Here is a 22,496-nt window from a genome sequence, read left to right on the forward strand (position 1 = left end):
TGCGGGTTAAAGTTAGGGTTATGGGAAGGGTTAGGTTTAGGGAAAATAGGATTTTGAATGGAAGTTCATTTTAGGTCCCCATGAGGATAGAACAACGTGTGTGTGTGTGTGTGTGTGTGTGTGTGTGTGTGTGTGTGTGTGTGTGTGTGTGTGTGTGTGTGTGTGTGTGTGTGTGTGTGTGTGTGTGTGTGTGTGTGTGTGTGTGTGTGTGTGTGTGTGTGTGTGTGTGTGTGTGTGTGTGTGTGTATGTGCTTGAGGGTGGGGGGAGTGTTGTGTATGGGTTATGCATGAACTCTTGACTCGACTATCACAATGAGCCATCATCATGTCAACCCTGATGGTCTTTTATTGACTGAAACATTGGTTGAAGATCCATTGAAAACACTTTGGAGAATCCAAGAAGGCCAGGGAGCTTCAGTGTCTACCATAAGTAGCACAACAATGTAAGCAAGTTCCATAGAGGTTTAAATACACAATGTACACATACTACCTTTTCACATCAGCTTGTCAGCCTATTTGTGTGCAGATGGAAAAAGTGCAGTGGATGGGTTACTCTGGGCTGAAGAACGACTTGACAGCCCTGACTAAGGATTCCCAGACGGTCATAGATGGCTGGCTGTACAAACAACTTGCATTAATTTGCTGTCGGCCAATTGAAGGAGATTTTGCATTCACAATACAATCTGAATTGCTATGCTTTAGCTTGCTCTTCTTCTGGCAGCCGAGGGGAGCCCCTGAATGTGTACTTTTCTGAAAAGAAGAAAGCAGTATTTCCCTATAGAGAACTTTGTTCCCAGCAACTTAATAAACAACACTGCCATTCCGGAGTGACTCATTCTGCCGATGTGAGTGGACGTCTGGGACCGACGGAGGTATTTTGGTATCTCATGTTCTCGACAAAGTAGCGCCATCAGATTAAGATCCCCGATACATATTCATGACAGGCATTAAAACAAACACTCTCTATGAGCACGAAGCACCAGGGAAGTGGGGTTCCTCTGACAAGCGCAGAGACTCTCATTTCGTATGCACTGCCACTTTTGGAACACTGTTTATCCGTGTCCAATATCTCTATTTTGTAGCAATGCTTTGTCTATGAATTTCATTTCAGGGACGGATGCTACGATATAGTAATTCACGAACCTTCAGTGTACCCTTTCTTGTTTTATCCCCCCCCCCATCGCCAATTAAAGAAAGTCTTATTCCTCCACTTCAGGCGATGTTTGTCTCAGAAGACTGTGCTCCACTTCTTCTTTCGGTGGATCTTGGGGGTCGACTCTCGTCGCCTTAATGTGAGTCTAGGATCTGGGAGAGGGAAGAAGAGTGCTTTTTTCTGTGCCGTCGGATCAAAGTCTCACACATATCCCTCACATCTTGACATATTTTTTTCTCTTTCTACCTCTCTCGTCTTCAAATTGCTTCTAGACATGGCGGAGTGGTGTCGCTAACGAATGTGTCTTTGTTTCAGTTCTAATTCGACGTGTTGCTGCAAATGGAGCAGGCCAACTGGTGACAGTTATTACCAACCAGAGTATGTGTGCGGAGCAGAGGCCATAATTGATTTTGGCCCAATAGGACTGGCATATTCCCACGTTCAAGGAGCTTTCCGTTTTGATTTGGTTATTTTGCCAAACAACCTTTAGCCATACTTACAGGAACAAATCAAATAAAACAACTTTATTCCTTTATTCATATGAGATTCTCCAACATTGGCTTTGATTAAATGTCCAATATCCTCGCCCACGTGGACATTCTGTAAGAGTAATATATATGGGCAATTATTTGATGGTCCAACCACATTCAGTCCCCTATCAACACTTTTTAAACTTTTGGTTACAGACAGAATGACATAAGAAAGTAGTCAAGACGACTAACTTGATTGAGCATGTAAGGGTTTTCTTGTGGTGAAGGAGAGGTGGACCAAAACGCAGCATGGTGGTTATTCATGGTTCTTTAATATAGAGACTAGACATGAATAATCTAACAAAACAAGAAATGTGAAAAAACCAAACAGCCCTATCTGGTGCAAACACAGAGACAGGAACAATCACCCACAAAACCCATCACCAAACAGGCTACCTAAATATGGTTCCCAATCAGAGACAATGACTGCTCGGGACCGAGGTGCAGCTGCTCGGGGCAGAGGGGCACTGGCGGCTCTGGGCAGAGGGGCACTGGCGGCTCTGGGCAGAGGGGCACTGGCGGCTCTGGGCAGAGGGGCACTGGCGGCTCTGGGCAGAGGGGCTCTGGAGGCTCTGGGCAGAGGGGCTCTGGCGGCTCTAGCAGCTCTGGACAGAGGGGCTCTTCAGACTCCAGCAGCGCCGGACAGGCGGGAGACTCCGGCAGTGCCGGACAGGCGGGAGACTCCGGCAGCGCTGGACAGGCGGGAGCATCTGCAAGGATGAGCCGGAGAGACAGCCTGGTGCAGGGGGCTGCCACCGGAGGGCTGGTGCGTGGAGGTGGTGACGGATAGACCGGACCGAGCAGGCGCCCTGGAGCTCTTGAGCACCGAGCCTGCCCAACCCTACCTGGTAGCATGCTCCCGGTCGCCCTGCCAGTGCGGCGAGGTGGAATAGCCCGCACTGGGCTATGCAGGCGAACCTGGGACACCGTGCGCAAGGCTGGTGCCATGTAAGCCGGCCCAAGGAGACGCACTGGGGACCAGATGCGTAGAGCCGGCTTCATGGCACTTGGCTCGATGCCCACTCTAGCCCGGCCGATACACGGAGCTGGAATGTACCGCACCGGGCTATGCACCCGCACTGGGGACACCGTGCGCTTCACAGCATAACACGGTGCCTGCCCAGTCTCTCCAGCCCCCCGGTAAGCACAGGAAGTTGGCGCAGGTCTCCTACCTGGCTTCGCCACACTTCCTGTGTACCTCCCCCCAATACATTTTTGGGGCTGACTCTCGGGCTTTCATCCACGCCGCCGTGCTGCCTCCTCATACCATCGCCTCTCCGCCTTCTTCGCCTTCAGCTCTTCTTTGGGGTGGCGATATTCTCCAGGCTGTACCCAAGGTCCTTTCCCGTCAAGGATCTCCTCCCAAGTCCATTTATCCAAATAGTGCAGCCTCTCCCACTGCTGCTGCTGCTGCTGCCTCTGTTGCTTCTCCTGCTGCTGCTGTTTCTCCTGCTGCCTTTCACCACACTGCTTGGTCCTGTTGTGGTGGGTTATTCTGTAAGGGTTTTCTTGTGGTGAAGAAGAGGCGGACCAAAACGCAGCGTGGTGGTTTTTCATGGTTCTTTAATATAGACAATAGACATGAATAAACTAACAAAACAAGAAATGTGAAGAAGAAAAAAAACAGCCCTATCTGGTGCAAACACAGAGACAGGAACAATCACCCACAAAACCCAACACCAAACAGGCTACCTAAATATGGTTCCCAATCAGAGACAATGACTAACACCTGCCTCTGATTGAGAACCATATCAGGCCAAACATAGAACTAGACAAACTAGACATGTAACATAGAATGCCCACTCAGCTCACACCCTGACCATCCAAAACATAGAAACATACAAAGCAAACTATGGTCAGGGTGTGACAGAGCATCCTCCTTGTATATCTCACTAGGTCAGGATATTTAAGCTTCCATACATCCACTAGTTCCAATATATCTATGTCATTCGTGATTTCCTTAAGTGCATGTGCATGATAGTTTGTAGTGTGATTTCCTTTATGGTCCATAGAGGTATTTTAAAGAGTATTATAATCTCCCACCATAATAATAGAGTCGTGGATTGCTTGTAGGGTTGATCAATTATTACATACACTACCATTCAAAAGTTTGGGGACGTTTAGAGATGTCCTTGTTTTTGAAAAAAAAAGCAAATTTTTGTCCATTAAAATAACATCAAATTGATGTACAGTGTAGACATTGTTAATTTTGTAAATGACTATTGTACCTGGAAATGTCTGATTTGTAATGGAATATCTACATAGGCGTACAGAGGTCCATTATCAGCTACCATCATTCCTGTGTTCCAATGGCACGTTGTGTTAGCTAATCCAAGTTTATCATTTTAAAAGGCTAATTGATCATTAGAAAACCCATTTTTAATTATGTTTGCAAAGCTGAAAACTGTTGTGCTGATTAAAGAAGCAATAAAACTGGCCTTCTTTAGACTAGTTGAGTATCTGGAGCATCAGCATATGTGGGTTCGATTACAGGCTCAAAATGGCTAGAAACAAAGAACTTTCTTCTGAAACTCGTCTGAAACTGCCTAGAAGGCCAGCATCCCGGAGTCGCCTCTTCACTATTGACGTTGAGACTGGTGTTTTGCCGGTACTATTTAATGAAGCTGCCAGTTTTTGCCCCCCATTGTCCTTTTTCCACACAACTTCATCAAAATGTTTGAATGAGTTTCCTGTAAACAATAGATATTATATTCCTTCGCTTTTAGCCAGGTAAATACTGATTGTCTTTTTTTATTATCTGCTAAGCCAAGCAATTATAACTGGCTATACTTATTTCACAATTTACCCTAATGCGATACAAGTTTCAAATATATTTATCATAATACATGTTTGTCAACTCACCATTAAAAAGTACCATAGTGATTGAGTGTCCATTTCACTACACCATGATATTTGCATTGCTACTAAGTAAACCTCCAATTGTTCCCCACTATTCCACCAGTTAAAACCCTTCCCCATCCCAAGTTGGGTTGTCATCCCAGTGACCAGCAGACCACCCCCATCCCCCCGAATCCCAGGGCCCCCGAAAGACCAGGACTTCGAAAAGAGCACACAATGCCACCCACAGAACAGACGCAGATAAATGCCTAAAGCATTTCCATCGCTCTCACCTCAATTTGCAATTACATATAGCTTGTAAAATATATATATACAGTACCAGTCAAAAGTTGACACACATACTCATTCAAGGGCTTTTCTTTATTTAAAATGTTTTCTACATTGTAGAATAATAGTGACGACATCACAACAATGAAATAACACGTATGGAATCATGTAGTAACCAAAAAAGTGTTAAACAAATCTAAATATATTTTAGATGTGAGATTCTTCAAAGTAGACACCATTTCCCTTGATGATAGCTTTGCACCGTATTGGCATTCTCTCAACCAGCTTTATGAGGTAGTCACCTGGAATGCATTTAAATTAACACGTGTGCCTTGTTAAAAGTTAATTTGTGGAATTTGTTTCCTTCTTAATCCATTTGAGCCAATCAGTTTTGTTGTGACAAGGTAGGGGTGGTATACAGAAGTTAGCCTTATTTGGTAAAATACCAAGTCCATATTATGGCAGTAAAAGCTCAAATAGGCAAAGAGAAATGACAGTCCATCATTACTTTAAAACATGAAGGTCAGTCAATACGGAACATTTTAAGAACTTTGAAAGTTTCTTCAAGTGCAATCGCAAAAAACATCAAGCGCTATGATGAAACTGGCTCTCATGAGGACCGCCACAGGAAAGAAAGTCCCAGAGTTACCTCTGCTGCAGAGGACAAGTTGATTAAACTCAGATTGCAGCCCAAATAAATGCTTCACAGAGTTCAAGTAACAGACACAGCTCAACATCAACTGTTCAGAGGAGACTGTGTGAATCAGGCCATGGTCGAATGGCTGCAAAGAAACCACTTTTAAAGGACACCAATAAGAAGAAGAGACTTGCTTGGACCAAGAAACATGAGCAATGGACATTAGACTGGTGGGAATCTGTCCTTTGGTCTGATGAGACAAATTTTGAGATTTTGGGTTCCAACCGCCATGTCTTTGTGAGACGCAGATTAAGTGAATGGATGATCTCCACATGTGTGGTTCCCACCGCGAAGCATGGAAGAGGTGTTGGTGTTGGGGTGCTTTGCTGGTGACACTGTCGGTGATTTATTTAGAATTCAAGGCACACTTAACCAGCATGGCTACCACAGCCTTTTGCAGTGATATGCCATCCCATCTGGTTTGCACTTAGTGGGAATATAATTTGTTATTCAACAGGACGACCCAACACAGCTTCAGGCTGTATAAGGGCTTTCTGACCAAGAAGGAGAGTGATGAGTGCTGCATCAGATGACCTTGCCTCCACAATCACCCGACCTCAACCCAATTGAGATGGTTTGGGATGAGTTGGACCACAGAGTGAAGGAAAAGCAGCCAACAAGTGCTCAGCATATGTGGGAACTCCTTCAAGACTGTTGGAAAAGCATTCCAGGTGAAGCTGGTTGAGAGAATACCAAGAGTGTCCGAAGGTGTCATTAAGGCAAAGGGTAGCGCCTTTGAAGAATCTGAAATATAAATTATATTTGGATTTGTTCAACACTTTTTTGATTACTACATGATATGTGTTATTGAAATGTTTTGATGTCTATTATTCTACAATATAGAAACAATTAAGAAAATCCCTTGAATGAGTAGGTGTGTCCAAAATTGGGACTGACACTGATTTTTTTTATGTACAATACATCTTAATTTCCACAATAAACAATAATAATTATTAATAATAATAATACACATAATAATGTTGGTAGTTTGTGCAAAGGATTGTTACCTATCACCAAAATTTACAGAAAAAAACAAACATTTTTGGCAAGCAAATATTATTTAGGCAAACATTCATTGTGAATCATCCTAAACTCAACAAAAAAAGAAATGTCCTCTCACTGTCATCTGCGTTAATTTTCAGCAAACTTAACATGTGTAAATATTTGTATGAACATGAGATTCAACAACTGAGACATAAACTGAACACGTTCCACAACATGTGACTAACAGAAATGGAATAATGTGTCCCTGAACAAAGGGGGGGGGGGACCAGTTGGTGTGGCCACCAGCTGCATTAAGTATTGCAGTGCATCTCCTCCTCATGGACTGCACCAGATTTGCCAGTTCTTGCTGTGAGATGTTACCCCACTCTTCCACCAAGGCACCGGCAAGTTCCCAGACATTTCTGTGGGGGAATGGCCCTAGCCCTCACCCTCTGATCCAACAGGTCGCTGACGTGCTCAATGGGATTGAGATCTGGGCTCTTTGCTGCCCATGGCAGAACACTGACATTCCTGTCTTGCAGGAAATCACACACAGAACGAGGAGTATGGCTGGTGGCATTGTCATGCTGGAGGGTCATGTCAGGATGAGCCTGCAGGAAGGGTACCACATGAGGGAGGAGGATGTCTTCCCTGTAACACACAGTGTTGAGATTGTCTGCAATGACAACAAGCCCAGTCCGATGAGGCTGTGACACACCGCCCCAGACCATGATGGACCCTCCACCTCTAAATCGATCCCGCTCCAGAGTACAGGCCTCGGTGTAACGCTCATTCCTTCGATGATAAGCGCGAATCCGACAATCACACCTGGTGAGACAAAACCGCGTGAAGAGCACTTTTTGCATGTCCTGTCTGGTCCAGCAACGGTGGGCTTGTGCCCATAGGCGACGTTGTTGCTGGTGATGTCTGGTGAGGACCTGCCTTACAACAGGCCTACAAGCCCTCAGTCCAGCCTCTCTCAGCCTATTGCGGCCATTCTGAGCACTGATGGAGGGATTGTGCATTCCTGGTGTAACTCGGGCGGTGTTGTTGCCATCCTGTACCTGTCCTGCAGGTGTGAAGTTCGGAGGACGATCAGCTGTCCGTCCTGTCTCCCTGTAGCGCTGTCTTAGGCGTCTCACAGTACGGACATTGCAATTTATTGCCCTGGCCACATCTGCAGTACTCATGCCTCCTTGCAGCATGCCTGAGGCACATTCACGCAGATGAGCAGGGACCCTGGGCATCTTTCTTTTTGTTTTTTTCAGAGTCAGTAGAAAGGCCTCTCTAGTGTCCTACATTTTCATAACTCAGAACTTAATTGCTTACCGTCTGTAAGCTGTTAGTGTCTTAATGACCGTTCCACAGGTGCATGTTCATTAATTGGTTATGGTTGAACAAGCATGGGGACAAGGGGTTAAAACCTTTACAATGAATATCTGTGAAGTTATTTGGATTTTTACGAATTATCTTTGAAAGACAGGTTCATGAAAAAGGGACGTTTCTTTTTTTGCAACAGATGTGGGTTACACACACACACTCATAACCCCTTTCCCGCACAACCAATCATAAGCTCAGATGCTCAACAGTTGTTCCATCCCAGAGCCCAACTCAAGAAAGGACTTAGTTTACAAATGCATATACAGTTGCAGCTGTTTGAGAAGGCCTCCAAAATGTAGCAAATTGTCAAGTCCGAGGTGATGGAGATCAGGTACACCCCCTTCCCCTGAAACACACACATGCTGGTCCCCCGTTGTGACCATTTCCCTAAGCATCTCTGTGCAGTCTTTGATTATTTTGTGCAACCAGAGTCTGACTGAAGCTAGTGTTAGTGCAGCTCGTGTTTCCAGCACTGCCACTACCTGGGTGAGAGCAACCCACCGGAATCCCCACCGGCTAGGTACAAGGTCGTCAAGGTTCTCATTTGCAACTTTAAGAAATTCCTTGTATATTATGCTCTCCCATCAGGGGGCTTTGGCTTTGTAGGACCAACCCTGCCTGGCAGGCTCAGAATCTTGAGGGGGCTGTGTTGCTTTAGTAGGTCTCTGACCACATTCATCTTTCTGATTTGGCTGCATATAGGCTACTTACAGTAGGCCGATAGGAAACATAAGGACTTCTCCTTAGTGTATGGGTCTCTCAGGTGGGTGTCTAGGGTAATAGGGTTGGGGACCATTCCATCAGGATAGGACAGTAAATAAATAAACAATTTTTATTATTTATTTTAAAATGTTTCTCCCATTCACCTTTTCATGTTAATTCAAATATTTTTCATTAAATATGATTTAATGGTGGTTTGGTTTCAATACTTAAATATCAATTGATAGGTCCAGGTAGTCACAAAAATAAATCGGTGTTGGTTAAATTGTGATTTAATGAATGGAGCGAATTTGGAGCGGGGAGTTTCTTTTTCCCGTGAGCATGAAGTGGAGTAAGGACATGATCCAGGAGTGATGATTTCAACCACTCAACTCTGCTCACATTCTCTGTTACCACCCTGAACATGAGTAAAGGTAGATGCAGGCCCATAGCAGTGCACCATTAAGCCAACACGTGATCAATCTCCGCATTGCTCTAACCTCAGAAAGACGAGCCACATTACAAAAAGCTTTTAAAAAACATGGTTAATGTGGTTGTGGAATGATTCATTGACAGCAAGTAAAAGAGAAAGCACAACAAACCAAAAGTCAGTACAAGTCAGAGGGGTTTGGCTGCATTTAGGCATTCATGTACAGATCATAAATACAAACTCAGCTGAGGCATAGACACACACCTCTATGACTACAACGGACTCTAAACCATGTACACAATTGAACCATGTCAGACACATTGTCCATGCTCGAATACACTTTAAATGCCAGGATGCTGTGCTCATTTCAGCCTTTCATTGTCCATGCCCGAATATACGTTAAATGCCAGGATGCTATGCTCATTTCAGCTTTTCATTGTCCATGCCCGAATATACTTTAAATGCCAGGATGCTATGCTCAGTTCAGCTTTTCATTGTCCATGCCCGAATATACTTTAAATGCCAGGATGCTGTGCTCAGTTCAGCTTTTCATTGTCCATGCCCGAATATACTTTAAATGCCAGGATGCTGTGCTCAGTTCAGCTTTTCATTGTCCATGCCCAAATACACTTTAAATGCCTGGATGCTATGCTCAGTTCAGCTTTTCATTGTCCATGCCCGAATATACTTTAAATGCCAGGATGCTGTGCTCAGTTCAGCTTTTCATTTCATTGCCAGGACTACACTTTAAATGCCAGGATGCTATGCTCATTTCAGCTTTTCATTTCATTGCCAGGACTACACTTTAAATGCCAGGATGCTATGCTCATTTCAGCTTTTCATTTAGTTGCCCGACGACACTTGCGTCCTAAATAGTAGGCTGTTTGAGTAAGCAAAAAAAACATTTAGAAAAAGACAGTAAATGGCCGCTTGTCATACTCATTTCAGCTTTAACAACAGCTGATCATTTAGATATAGGGATGTGCTACCGAATACAGAAAGAATAGCGGAAAACAACATAACGCGCATGATACATTCTCAGTATGCAAAAATATAACCTTTTTATAGTATGTGCATTTTCTAAAATCAAGTTTTAAATGGCAGGATGCTATGCTCATTTCAGCTTTTCATTTCGTTGAATTCGCAGCGCAATTTTGGGGAATTTCACAGTCACAATGCATTGGAAGAGAAGCTAGTTTTGATACTTTAGATCTCTTTAAGTTAAAAACCCGACAACCTGTAAGTCATATTTTATCTTCTTAAAATGATCACGACTATTTCATCTTAACGTCACATCTTTGAAAACAAATATTCAGCCTGCTGCCTGCCATGCCTTCAGCTAGCTAGCTACATCACATGGCAAACAGTATGTGGACACCTGCTCTTCGAACATCTCATTCTGAAATCATGGGCCAATATTGAGTTGGTCCCACCTTTGCTGCTATAACAGCCTCCAGTCTTCTGGGAAGACTTTCGACAAGTTGTTGGAACATTCCTGCGGGGACTTTCTTCCATTCAGCCACAAGCGTATTAGTGAGGTCGGGTACTGATGTTGGGCGATTAGGCTTGGCTTGCAGTCAGCGTTCCAATTCCTCCCAAAGGTATTCAATGGGGTTGAGGTCAGGGCTCTGTGCAGACCAGTCAAGTTCTTCCACACTAACCTTGACAAACCATTTCTGTATAGATCTCGCTTTGTGCACGGGGGCATTGTCATGCTGAAACAGGAAAGGTCCTTTGACAAATTGTTTCCCCAAAGTTGGAAGCACAGAATTGTCTAGAATGTCATTGAATGCTGTAGCGTTAAAATTTCCCTTCACTGGAGCTAAGTGGCCTAGCCTGAACCATGAAAAACAGCCCAGACCATTATTCCTCCTCCATTAAACTTTACAGTTGGCACTAAGCATTTGGGGCAGGTATCGTTCTCCTGGCATCCACCAAACCCAGATTCATCCGTCGCACTTCCAGATGGTGCTTGGTATTGCGCATAAGGTTCTCGGTAAAGAGTGTTGCAACCGAGGACAGACAATTTCTACGCTCTATGCTCTCCAACACTCAGACAATTTCTACGCTCTATGCTCTCCAACACTCGCCAGTCCCGTTCTCTGTGAGCTTGTGTGGCCTACCACTTTGCGGCTGAGCCGTCGTTGCACCTAGACATTTCCACTTCACAATAACAGTACTTAACAGTTGACCGGGGTAGCTCGAGCAGGGCAGACATTTGACAAACTGACTTGCTGGAAAGGTGGAATCCTATGAAAGTGTCAAGCAGAAAGTCACAGAGCTCTTCAGTAAGGCCATTCTACTGTCAATATTTGTCTATGGAGATTACATGGCTGTGTGATTGATTTTATACATCTGTCAGCAACGGGTGTGGCTGAAATAGCCGAATCCACTAATTTGAAGGTGTGTCCACATACCTTTGTATATATAGTGCATGTGCTTTAATAGGACTAGTACCTGTAACTGTTTGAACAGTAACATTAGCTACAGGGTTACTTGCTTGCTGTTGAGCGACAACTTAATATTTAGCATCATCCTAGGGCTTAAACTGTTGCAGGGTCTGATGACAATCAGGTATTTAATTAAGTGATGACCACGACACGAGAAACGGCACAACAGAAGGTTGAGTAAGTCATGTGGCCACTGCACTATTCAGTGCCACTAGCTATAGCTAACGTTAGTCACACAGTAGCCTACATTCAAATGAAATCAAATGTTATTTGTCACATGCTTTGTAAATAATATGTGTAGAAGAACAGTGAAATGCTTACTTCCAACAATGCAGACATACAGAAAATAGAGATGTAATAGAAAAGTTCCCCCCAGAAAAGTGTAATATTAAAATTTGTAAAAAATACACAATGAGTATTGGTGATAACTTGGTGATCTACACAGAGTACCAGTACAGAGTAGATGTGCAGGGCTACGAGGTTATTGAGGTAGATATGTACATATAAATAGGAGTAAAGTGAGAGATAAAACAGTAGCGCATGTGATGAGTCAAAGTTACTGCAAAAAAAGGGTCTGTTCTCATTGAAAATAATAATAAAATGTACTGTTGGTGTTTTACTTTTTAACATTTCAACATAAAAAATGCAATCGCACATTTGAGCTATCTCGTTGCAAGTGTATGGTAATAATAATCATTTATTTCATTTCTGTATAACTTTTCATAATCTCAAAGTGCATCAAAAGCAAAAACAAGCAAAACATCATCATGAGTAGCCCAGCTATATTTGGCTGGGTCAACCAAAGGTGGACAGTTCATGGCTTGATCAGGGAGATGGATGCTGGAACCTCCCTGCTGTTGGTGAAGATGGAGCCTGGTGACATTCTTGTAGAGGGCTAGCTACTCTGGAAACCTCCCTGCTGTTGGTGAAGATGGAGCCTGGTGACAATCTTGTAGAGGGCTAGCTACTCTGGAAACCTCCCTGCTGTTGGTGAAGATGGAGCCTGGTGACAATCTTGTAGAGGGCTACTCTGGAAACCTCCCTGCTGTTGGTGAAGATGGAGCCTGGTGACAATCTTGTAGAGGGATACTCTGGGAACCTCCCTGAGTTGTGTAGCCACTGGACTTCTCCTTCACAACATAACGTATGATGCCCACGTGGGTGATGCCTCAGCAGCTCTGGGCACCAGAAAGCAAAGATACAAAGAGTCAAAATTTGCAGTGTTGACCCTTCTTTTTCAAGAACTCTGCAAATCCGCCCTGGCATGCTGTCAATTAACTTCTGGGCCACATACTGACTGATGACAGGCCATTCTTGCATAATAAATGCTTGGAGTTGGTCAGAATCTGTGGGTTTTTGTTTGTCCACCGGCCTCTTGAGGATTGACCACAAGTTCTCAATGGGATTAAGGTCTGGGGAGTTTCCTGGCCATGGACCCAAAATATTGATGTTTTGTTCCCCCGAGCCCACTTAGTTATCACTTTTGCCTTATGGCAAGGTACTCCATCATGCTGGAAAAGGCATTGTTTGTCACCAAACTGTTCCTGGATGGTTGGGAGAAGTTGCTCTCGGAGGATGTGTTGGTACCATTCTTTATTCATGACTGTGATCTTAGGCAAAATTGTGAGTGAGTCCACTCACTTGACTGAGAAGCAACCCCACACATGAATGGTCTCAGGATGCTTACTGTTGGCATGACACAGGACTGATGGTAGCACTCACCTTGACTTCTCCGGACAAGCTTTTGTCCGGATGCCCCAAACAATCGGAAAGGGGATTCATCAGAGAAAATGACTTTACCCCAGTCCTCAGCAGTCCGATCCCTGTACCTTTTGTAGAATATCAGTCTGTCCATGATATTTTTCCTGCTGCCATTCCTGAGCAAGCTCTGTACTGGTGGTGCCCCGATCCCGCAGCTGAATCAACTATAGGAAATGGTCCTGGTGCTTGCTGTACTTTCTTAGGCGCCCTGAAGCCTTCTTCACAACAATTGAACCGCTCTCCTTGAAAGTCTAGATGATCCGATAAATGGTTGATTTAGGTGCAATCTTACTGGAGGCAATATCCTTGCCTGTGAAGCCCTTTTTGTGCAAAGCAATGATGATGGCACGTGTTTCCTTGCAGGTAACCATGGTTGACAGAGGAAGAACAATGATTTCAAGCACCACCCTTCTTTTGAAACTTCCAGTCTGTTATTTGAACTCAATCAGCATGACAGACTTATCTCCAGCCTTGTCCTCGTCAACACTCACACCTGTGTTAACGAGAGAATCACTGACATGATGTCAGCTGGTCCTTTTGTGGCAGGGCTGAAATGCAGTGGAAATGTTTTGGGGGGGGATTCAGTTAATTTACATGGCAAGGAGGGACTTTGCAATTAATTGGAATGAATCTGATCACTCTTCATAACATTCTGGAGTATATGCAAATTGCCATCATACAAACTGAGGTAGCAAACTGTGAAAATTAATATTTGTGTCATTCTCAAAACTTTTGGCCAAGACTGTTAACAGTATGCAGTTTAAGTAATAGGCCAGTCATATTTTGGACACGGCCACTGAAACCCATTGAAACCACTAGCAACTAGTGAAGGATTTACATTGGTTTGCTTTCCCTTCCCTTTGTCCTTATTGAATATATCATCACATTCACGTTTTCTCTGTCGCCTTCGCAGGTTCCTTGACAGGAAAGAAGGGCGAGAAAGAACAGAGGGCGTCGCTTTGATTTGAATGTTAAGGGGCTTGTCCAGTTACGGAGCCCCTCGCAACCACAGCCATAAGCCTTTCCTCTCAGACTCAGACAAGGAGGCAAATTGCCAGGGCGAATGCGACTGGCGTAAACAAGCAGAACGCGCCGTCCCAAAAAGCTTCAGAGACTTCCTGCCTGTATTTTCTCATTATTATCATTTGAAAGGCTGGAGAAGTCGGAGGATGAAAAGTCACATGGCTCCTAAACTAGAACGCTCCTCACTGCCAATGAGCTCATCTCTCTGAGAAGCAAGCGGTGGTGCTGAAGTAGTAGACACAAGCCAGGTTAGACTTGTGATAATAACAAGCGGTATAGAGGTAGAGAATTAGAGGAATACTGCAATGCTGAAACATTTACTTTAGCTGAAGAAGACATGGTGAGTAGGAGGACACAAGCCTGCACTACAAAAAGCATTACAGAGAATATACAGCATAGAGGAGAGGAAGCAAGGATGCGTGTGATCTCCCAGGCAGTGAGGCAGGTGGTCGTCAGTGTCTGTTTTCTCCATGGCTTTATTAATGCTTCATACACATTCATGAATTCAACGTTTGTGAATCTCAAATTTAAAAAAAAATATGAAATTCAATATCCTAATAACAATTCAAAATTATTAAATACAATTTCTGTTGGCACTGAAATCGCTCCACAGGGGAGGGGGATTGGGCAGAATCCTCTAATCGCTATATACACCTGAACAAAAAATTTAAACAACATGTAAAATGTTGGTCCCATGTTTCTTGAGCTGAAATAAAAGATCACAGAAATTGTCCATACACATTTCGCTCAAATTTTGGGCACAAATTTGTTTACATCCCTGTAAGTGAGCATTTCTCCTTTGTCAATATTATCCATCCACCTGACAGGTCTGACATATCAAGAAGCTGGTTAAACAGCATGATCATTATACAGGTGTACATAGTGCTTGGGACAATAAAATGCAAATCTAAAATGTGTAGTTTTGTCACAACACAATGCCACTGTCACGTCTTCAGCCGAAGTCGGTTCCTCTCCTTGTTCGTGCGGCGCTCGGCGGTCAGCGTCGCCGGTCTACAAGCCATCGCTGATCCACTTTTCATTTTCCAGTTGTTTTGTCTCAAGTTTTGAGGGGGCATAGAATTGGCATGCTGACTGCAGGAAGGTCCACCAGAGCTGTTGCAATAGAAGTGAATGTTCATAGAAGTGAATGCCGCCTCCAATGTCGTTTTAGAGAATTTGGCAGTACGTCCAACCGGCCTCACAACTGCAGATCGTGTGTAACCACACCGGCCCAGGACCTTCACATCAGGCTTCTTCACCTGTGGGATTGTCTGAGACCAGCTGGTTGTGCAAACTGTGTCAGAAACCATCTCAGGGAAGCTCATCTGAGTGCTCGTCGGCCTCACCAGGGTTTTGACTTGACAGCAGTTCGTTGTTGTAACCAACTTAAAACTGCAAATGCTCAGCTTCAATTGCCACTGACATGCTGGAGATGTCATGCAGGTGAAAGAGGACCCAAAAGCGACTTAACAGAAACAGAGTTTATTCAAGTCCAAACAGGGAATAACAGAAATCCTCTAGTCTGTAGAGGGGAATAACAGGAGAAGCGGCCACAGACTGCAGGTCGCTTCGGGTAGGCGCAGGCCGTAGTTGACAGAGACACCTGCTCACACGCAGCATCTGATGAAGGCAAAAAACACGACAGGACAGGGCGATACACAATCACAGCAAAAACACGACAGGACAGGGCGATACACAATCACAGCACGGTGAATTCTAAACAAGGAACCGACAGGACAGGAACGGAACACAAAGGAATAAATAGGGACTCCAATCAGGGGAAAGGATCGGGAACAGGTGTGGGAAGACTAAATGATGATTAGGGGAATAGGAACAGCTGGGAGCAGGAACGGAACGATAGAGAGAAGAGAGAGCGAGAGAGTGAGAGAGGGAGGGGGAGAGAGAGGGATAGAAAGAGGGAAAGAACCTAATAAGACCAGCAGAGGGAAACGAATAGAATGGGGAGCACAGGGACAAGACATGATAATAAATGACAAACATGACAGTACCCCCACTCACCGAGCGCCTCCTGGCGCACTCGAGGAGGAATCCTGGCGGCAACGGAGGAAATCATCGATGAGTGAACGGTCCAGCACGTCCCGAGACGGAACCCAACTCCTCTCCTCAGGACCGTAACCCTCCCAATCCACTAAGTATTGGTGACCCCGTCCCGAGAACGCATGTCCATGATCTTATGTACCTTGTAAATAGGTGCGCTCTCGACAAGGACGGGAGGGGGAGGGAAGACGAACGGGGGTGCGAAGAAAGGGCTTAACACAGGAGACATGGAAGACAGGATGGACGCGACGAAGATGTCGCGGAAGAAGCAGTCGCACAGCGACAGGATTGACGACCTGGGAGACACGGAACGGACCAATGAACCGCGGAGTCAACTTACGAGAAGCTGTCGTAAGAGGAAGGTTGCGAGTGGAAAGCCACACTCTCTGGCCGCAACAATACCTTGGACTCTTAATCCTGCGTTTATTGGCGGCTCTCACCGTCTGTGCCCTGTAACGGCAAAGTGCAGACCTCACCCTCCTCCAGGTGCGCTCACAACGTTGGACAAACGCTTGAGCGGAGGGAACGCTGGACTCGGCAAGCTGGGATGAGAACAGAGGAGGCTGGTAACCCAGACTACTCTGAAACGGAGATAACCCGGTAGCAGACGAAGGAAGCGAATTGTGAGCGTATTCTGCCCAGGGGAGCTGTTCTGCCCAAGACGCAGGGTTTCTGAAAGAAAGGCTGCGTAGTATGCGACCAATCGTCTGATTGGCCCTCTCTGCTTGACCGTTAGACTGGGGATGAAACCCGGAAGAGAGACTGACGGACGCACCAATCAAACGACAGAACTCCCTCCAAAACTGTGACGTGAATTGCGGGCCTCTGTCTGAAAGCGTCTAACGGAAGGCCATGAATTCTGAATACATTCTCAATAATGATTTGTGCCGTCTCCTTAGCGGAAGGAAGTTTAGCGAGGGGAATGAAATGTGCCGCCTTAGAGAACCTATCGACAACCGTAAGAATCACAGTCTTCCCCGCAGACAAAGGCAGACCGGTAATGAAGTCTAAGGCGATGTGAGACCATGGTCGAGAAGGAATGGGGAGCGGTCTGAGACGACCGGCAGGAGGAGAGTTACCCGACTTAGTCTGCGCGCAGTCCGAACAAGCAGCCACGAAACGGCGCGTGTCACGCTCCTGAGTCGGCCACCAAAAGCGCTGGCGAATAGACGCAAGAGTGCCTCGAACACCGGGATGACCAGCTAACTTGGCAGAGTGAGCCCACTGAAGAACAGCCAGACGAGTGGAAACAGGAACGAAAAGGAGGTTACTAGGACAAGCGCGCGGCGACGCAGTGTGCGTGAGTGCTTGCTTAACCTGTCTTTCAATTCCCCAGACTGTTAACCCGACAACACGCCCATAAGGAAGAATCCCCTCGGGATCAGTAGAAGCCACAGAAGAACTAAACAGACGGGATAAGGCATCAGGCTTGGTGTTCTTGCTACCCGGACGGTAAGAAATCACAAACTCGAAACGAGCGAAAAACAACGCCCAACGAGCTTGACGGGCATTAAGTCGTTTGGCAGAACGGATGTACTCAAGGTTCTTATGGTCTGTCCAAACGACAAAAGGAACGGTCGCCCCCTCCAACCACTGTCGCCATTCGCCTAGGGCTAAGCGGATGGCGAGCAGTTCACGGTTACCCACATCATAGTTGCGCTCAGATGGCGACAGGCGATGAGAAAAATAAGCGCAAGGATGAACCTTATCGTCAGACTGGAAGCGCTGGGATAGAATGGCTCCCACGCCTACCTCTGAAGCGTCAACCTCGACAATGAATTGTCTAGTGACGTCAGGAGTAACGAGGATAGGAGCGGACGTAAAACGTTCTTTTAGAAGATCAAAAGCTCCCTGGGCGGAACCGGACCACTTAAAACACGTCTTGACAGAAGTAAGAGCTGTGAGAGGGGCAGCAACTTGACCGAAATTACGAATGAAACGCCGATAGAAATTAGCGAAACCTAAAAAGCGCTGCAACTCGACACGTGACCTTGGAACGGGCCAATCACTGACAGCTTGGACCTTAGCGGAATCCATCTGAATGCCTTCAGCGGAAATAACGGAACCGAGAAAAGTAACGGAGGAGACATGAAAAGAGCACTTCTCAGCCTTTACGTAGAGACAATTCTCTAAAAGGCGCTGTAGAACACGTCGAACGTGCTGAACATGAATCTCGAGTGACGGAGAAAAAATCAGGATATCGTCAAGATAGACAAAAACAAAGATGTTCAGCATGTCTCTCAGAACATCATTAACTAATGCCTGAAAAACAGCTGGCGCATTGGCGAGACCGAACGGCAGAACCCGGTACTCAAAATGCCCTAACGGAGTGTTAAACGCCGTTTTCCACTCGTCCCCCTCTCTGATGCGCACGAGATGGTAAGCGTTACGAAGGTCCAACTTAGTAAAGCACCTGGCTCCCTGCAGAATCTCGAAGGCTGATGACATAAGGGGAAGCGGATAACGATTCTTAACCGTTATGTCATTCAGCCCTCGATAATCCACGCAGGGGCGCAGAGTACCGTCCTTCTTCTTAACAAAAAGAACCCCGCCCCGGCCGGAGAGGAAGAAGGAACTATGGTACCGGCGTCAAGAGACACAGACAAATAATCCTCGAGAGCCTTACGTTCGGGAGCCGACAGAGAGTATAGTCTACCTCGAGGAGGAGTGGTCCCCGGAAGGAGATCAATACTACAATCATACGACCGGTGAGGAGGAAGGGAGTTGGCTCGGGACCGACTGAAGACCGTGCGCAGATCATGATATTCCTCCGGCACTCCTGTCAAATCGCCAGGTTCCTCCTGAGAAGTAGGGACAGAAGAAACGGGAGGGATGGCAGACATTAAACACTTCACATGACAAGAAACGTTCCAGGATAGGATAGAATTACTAGACCAATTAATAGAAGGATTATGACATACTAGCCAGGGATGACCCAAAACAACAGGTGTAAACGGTGAACGGAAAATCAAAAAAGAAATAGTCTCACTGTGGTTACCAGATACTGTGAGGTTTAAAGGTAGTGTCTCAAATCTGATACTGGGAAGATGACTACCATCTAAGGCGAACATGGGCGTAGGCTTCTCTAACTCTCTGAAAGGAATGTCATGTTTCCGAACCCATGCTTCGTCCATGAAACAACCCTCAGCCCCAGAGTCTATCAAGGCACTACATGTAGCACCCGAACCGGTCCAGCGTAGATGGACCGACAAAGTAGTACAGGATCTTGATGGAGAGACTTGAGTAGTTGCGCTCACCTGTAGCCCTCCGCTTACAGATGAGCTCTGGCTTTTACTGGACATGAATTAACAAAATGTCCAGCAACTCCGCAATAGAGGCACAGGCGGTTGGTGATCCTCCGTTCCCTCTCCTTAGTCGAGATGCGAATCCCTCCCAGCTGCATGGGCTCAGTCTCAAAGCCAGAGGAGGGAGATGGTTGCGATGCGGAGCAGGGAAACACCGTTGATGCGAGCTCTCTTCCACGAGCCCGGTGACGAAGATCTACCCGTCGTTCTATGCGGATGGCGAGAGCAATCAAAGAGTCCACATCTGAAGGAACCTCCCGGGAGAGAATCTCATCCTTAACCACTGCGTGGAGTCCCTCCAGAAAACGAGCGAGCAGCGCCGGCTCGTTCCACTCACTAGAGGCAGCAAGAGTGCGAAACTCAATAGAATAATCCGTTATGGACCGTTCACCTTGGCATAAGGAAGCCAGGGCCCTAGAAGCCTCCCCACCAAAAACTGAACGGTCAAAAACCCGAATCATCTCCTCTTTAAAGTTCTGGAACTTGTTAGAGCAATCAGCCCTTGCCTCCCAGATAGCTGTGCCCCATTCTCGAGCCCGGCCAGTAAGGAGTGAAATGACGTAAGCAACCCGAGCTCTCTCTCTAGAGTATGTGTTGGGTTGGAGAGAGAACACAATCTCACACTGCGTGAGAAAGGAGCGGCACTCAGTGGGCTGCCCGGAGTAGCAAGGTGGGTTATTAACCCTAGGTTCTGGAGGCTCGGCAGGCCAGGAAGTAACAGGTGGCACGAGACGTAGACTCTGGAACTGTCCAGAGAGGTCGGAAACCTGAGCGGCCAGGTTCTCCACGGCATGGCGAGCAGCAGACAATTCCTGCTCGTGTCTGCCGAGCATGGCTCCTTGGATCTCGACGGCAGTGTAACGAGCGTCTGAAGTCGCTGGGTCCATTCCTTGGTCGGTTCCTTCTGTCATGCAGGTGAAAGAGGACCCAAAAGCGACTTAACAGAAACAGAGTTTATTCAAGTCCAAACAGGGAATAACAGAAATCCTCTAGTCTGTAGAGGGGAATAACAGGAGAAGCGGCCACAGACTGCAGGTCGCCGGGTAGGCGCAGGCCGTAGTTGACAGAGACACCTGCTCACACGCAGCATCTGATGAAGGCAAAAAACACGACAGGACAGGGCGATACACAATCACAGCAAAAACACGACAGGACAGGGCGATACACAATCACAGCACGGTGAATTCTAAACAAGGAACCGACAGGACAGGAACGGAACACAAAGGAATAAATAGGGACTCCAATCAGGGGAAAGGATCGGGAACAGGTGTGGGAAGACTAAATGATGATTAGGGGAATAGGAACAGCTGGGAGCAGGAACGGAACGATAGAGAGAAGAGAGAGCGAGAGAGTGAGAGAGGGAGGGGGAGAGAGAGGGATAGAAAGAGGGAAAGAACCTAATAAGACCAGCAGAGGGAAACGAATAGAATGGGGAGCACAGGGACAAGACATGATAATAAATGACAAACATGACAGGAGAAGTGTGCTCTTCACAGATGAATCCCAGTTTCAACTATACCGGGCAGATTCTTGCGTTTATAGGCATCATGTGGGCGAGCAGCTTTCTGATGTTAACATTGTGAACAGTGGGCCCCATGGTGGCAGTGGGGTTATGGTATGGGCAGGCTTAAGCTATGGACAGCAAACACCATTGCATTTTATCAATGTCAATTTGAATGCACAGAGATACCCTGACGAGATCCAGAGGCTCATAGTCGTGCCATTCATCCACCGCCATCACTTCATGTTTCAGCATGATAATGCACAGTCCCATGTCGCAAGGATCTGAACACAGTTCCTGGAAGCAGAAAATGTCCCAGTTCACCGATCGACATGTATGAGTGTGTGTTCCAGTTCCCTCCAATATCCAGCAACTTCACACAGACATTGAAGAGGAGTAGGACAACATTCCACAATCAACAGCCTGATCAACTCTATGCGAAGGAGATGTCATGCTGCATGAGCCAAATTGTGGTCACACCAGATACTGACTGGTTTTCTGATCCACGCCCCTACGTTTTTTTAAAGGTATCTGTGCCCAATAGATGCATATCTGTATTCCCAGTCATGTGAAATCCATAGATTAGGGCTTAATGGATTTATTTAAATTGACTGATTTCCTTATACGAACTGTAAGTGGTTAAAAATGTTGAAATTGTTGCATGTTCCGTGTACAACCCCCAGGTGGGGAACTAGAGCAGGGTATTCAACAGGGGGTCCGCAAAAAAATATATATATATATGAATATAAATATTTTTTACTTCAATGTTTATATAATATCCCAAAATAATGAACACATTTTGAATGACATACCTGCTGCAAAAAAGAGGAGACTGTCTTCTTTCTAATGATTTATCAAATCCTAATATAAAGGAAATTATACTCACTTGAGCCAATTTTACTCACTGAGATATCTGACATAGGCTTTGAAAAAGCACCTGCGAATAGGCTACCAGTGAGGCAAGTGCTGCTGGTAAGCTTTCTTGATTTGGACATTAATTTTTACCAACACATGGCTAACCAGTGAAATAGTGTTTGGATTTAACGATCTAGCTAATAGGCTGCTAGACTTCCTCTTCCAATTATAATGTGGGGAGGTCAAAGTAAAGCATCACACCCGAATATTCATATCAGAATCAACTTTTACCAGTTAAATATTTTGGGGTAATAAATTGGTACTGTATAAACATACATTATCAGTCAAAAGTGAATCATTCACACCTGCTCATTCAATGGGTTTTCTTTATTTGTACTATTTTCTACATTGCAGAATAATAGTGAAGACATCAAAACTATGAAATAACACATTAAATAATGTATTTACCATGAAAGCGTTAAACAAATCAAATTACGTCTGCTAAATGACTTAAATGTAAATGTATATATTTGATTTTCTTCAA

At 45.5% G+C, this 22,496-nt stretch overlaps 1 protein-coding gene across 1 annotated transcript in view; it reads right to left on the reverse strand.

Annotated features, from left to right (window-relative positions):
* LOC124046196 (agrin-like) overlaps nt 1-22,496 on the reverse strand; it is a 516,157-nt gene that overhangs the window by 229,474 nt on the left and 264,187 nt on the right.

This window comes from Oncorhynchus gorbuscha, linkage group LG10 (genome assembly GCF_021184085.1).
Source record: "Oncorhynchus gorbuscha isolate QuinsamMale2020 ecotype Even-year linkage group LG10, OgorEven_v1.0, whole genome shotgun sequence".
Taxonomy (NCBI): domain Eukaryota; kingdom Metazoa; phylum Chordata; class Actinopteri; order Salmoniformes; family Salmonidae; genus Oncorhynchus; species Oncorhynchus gorbuscha.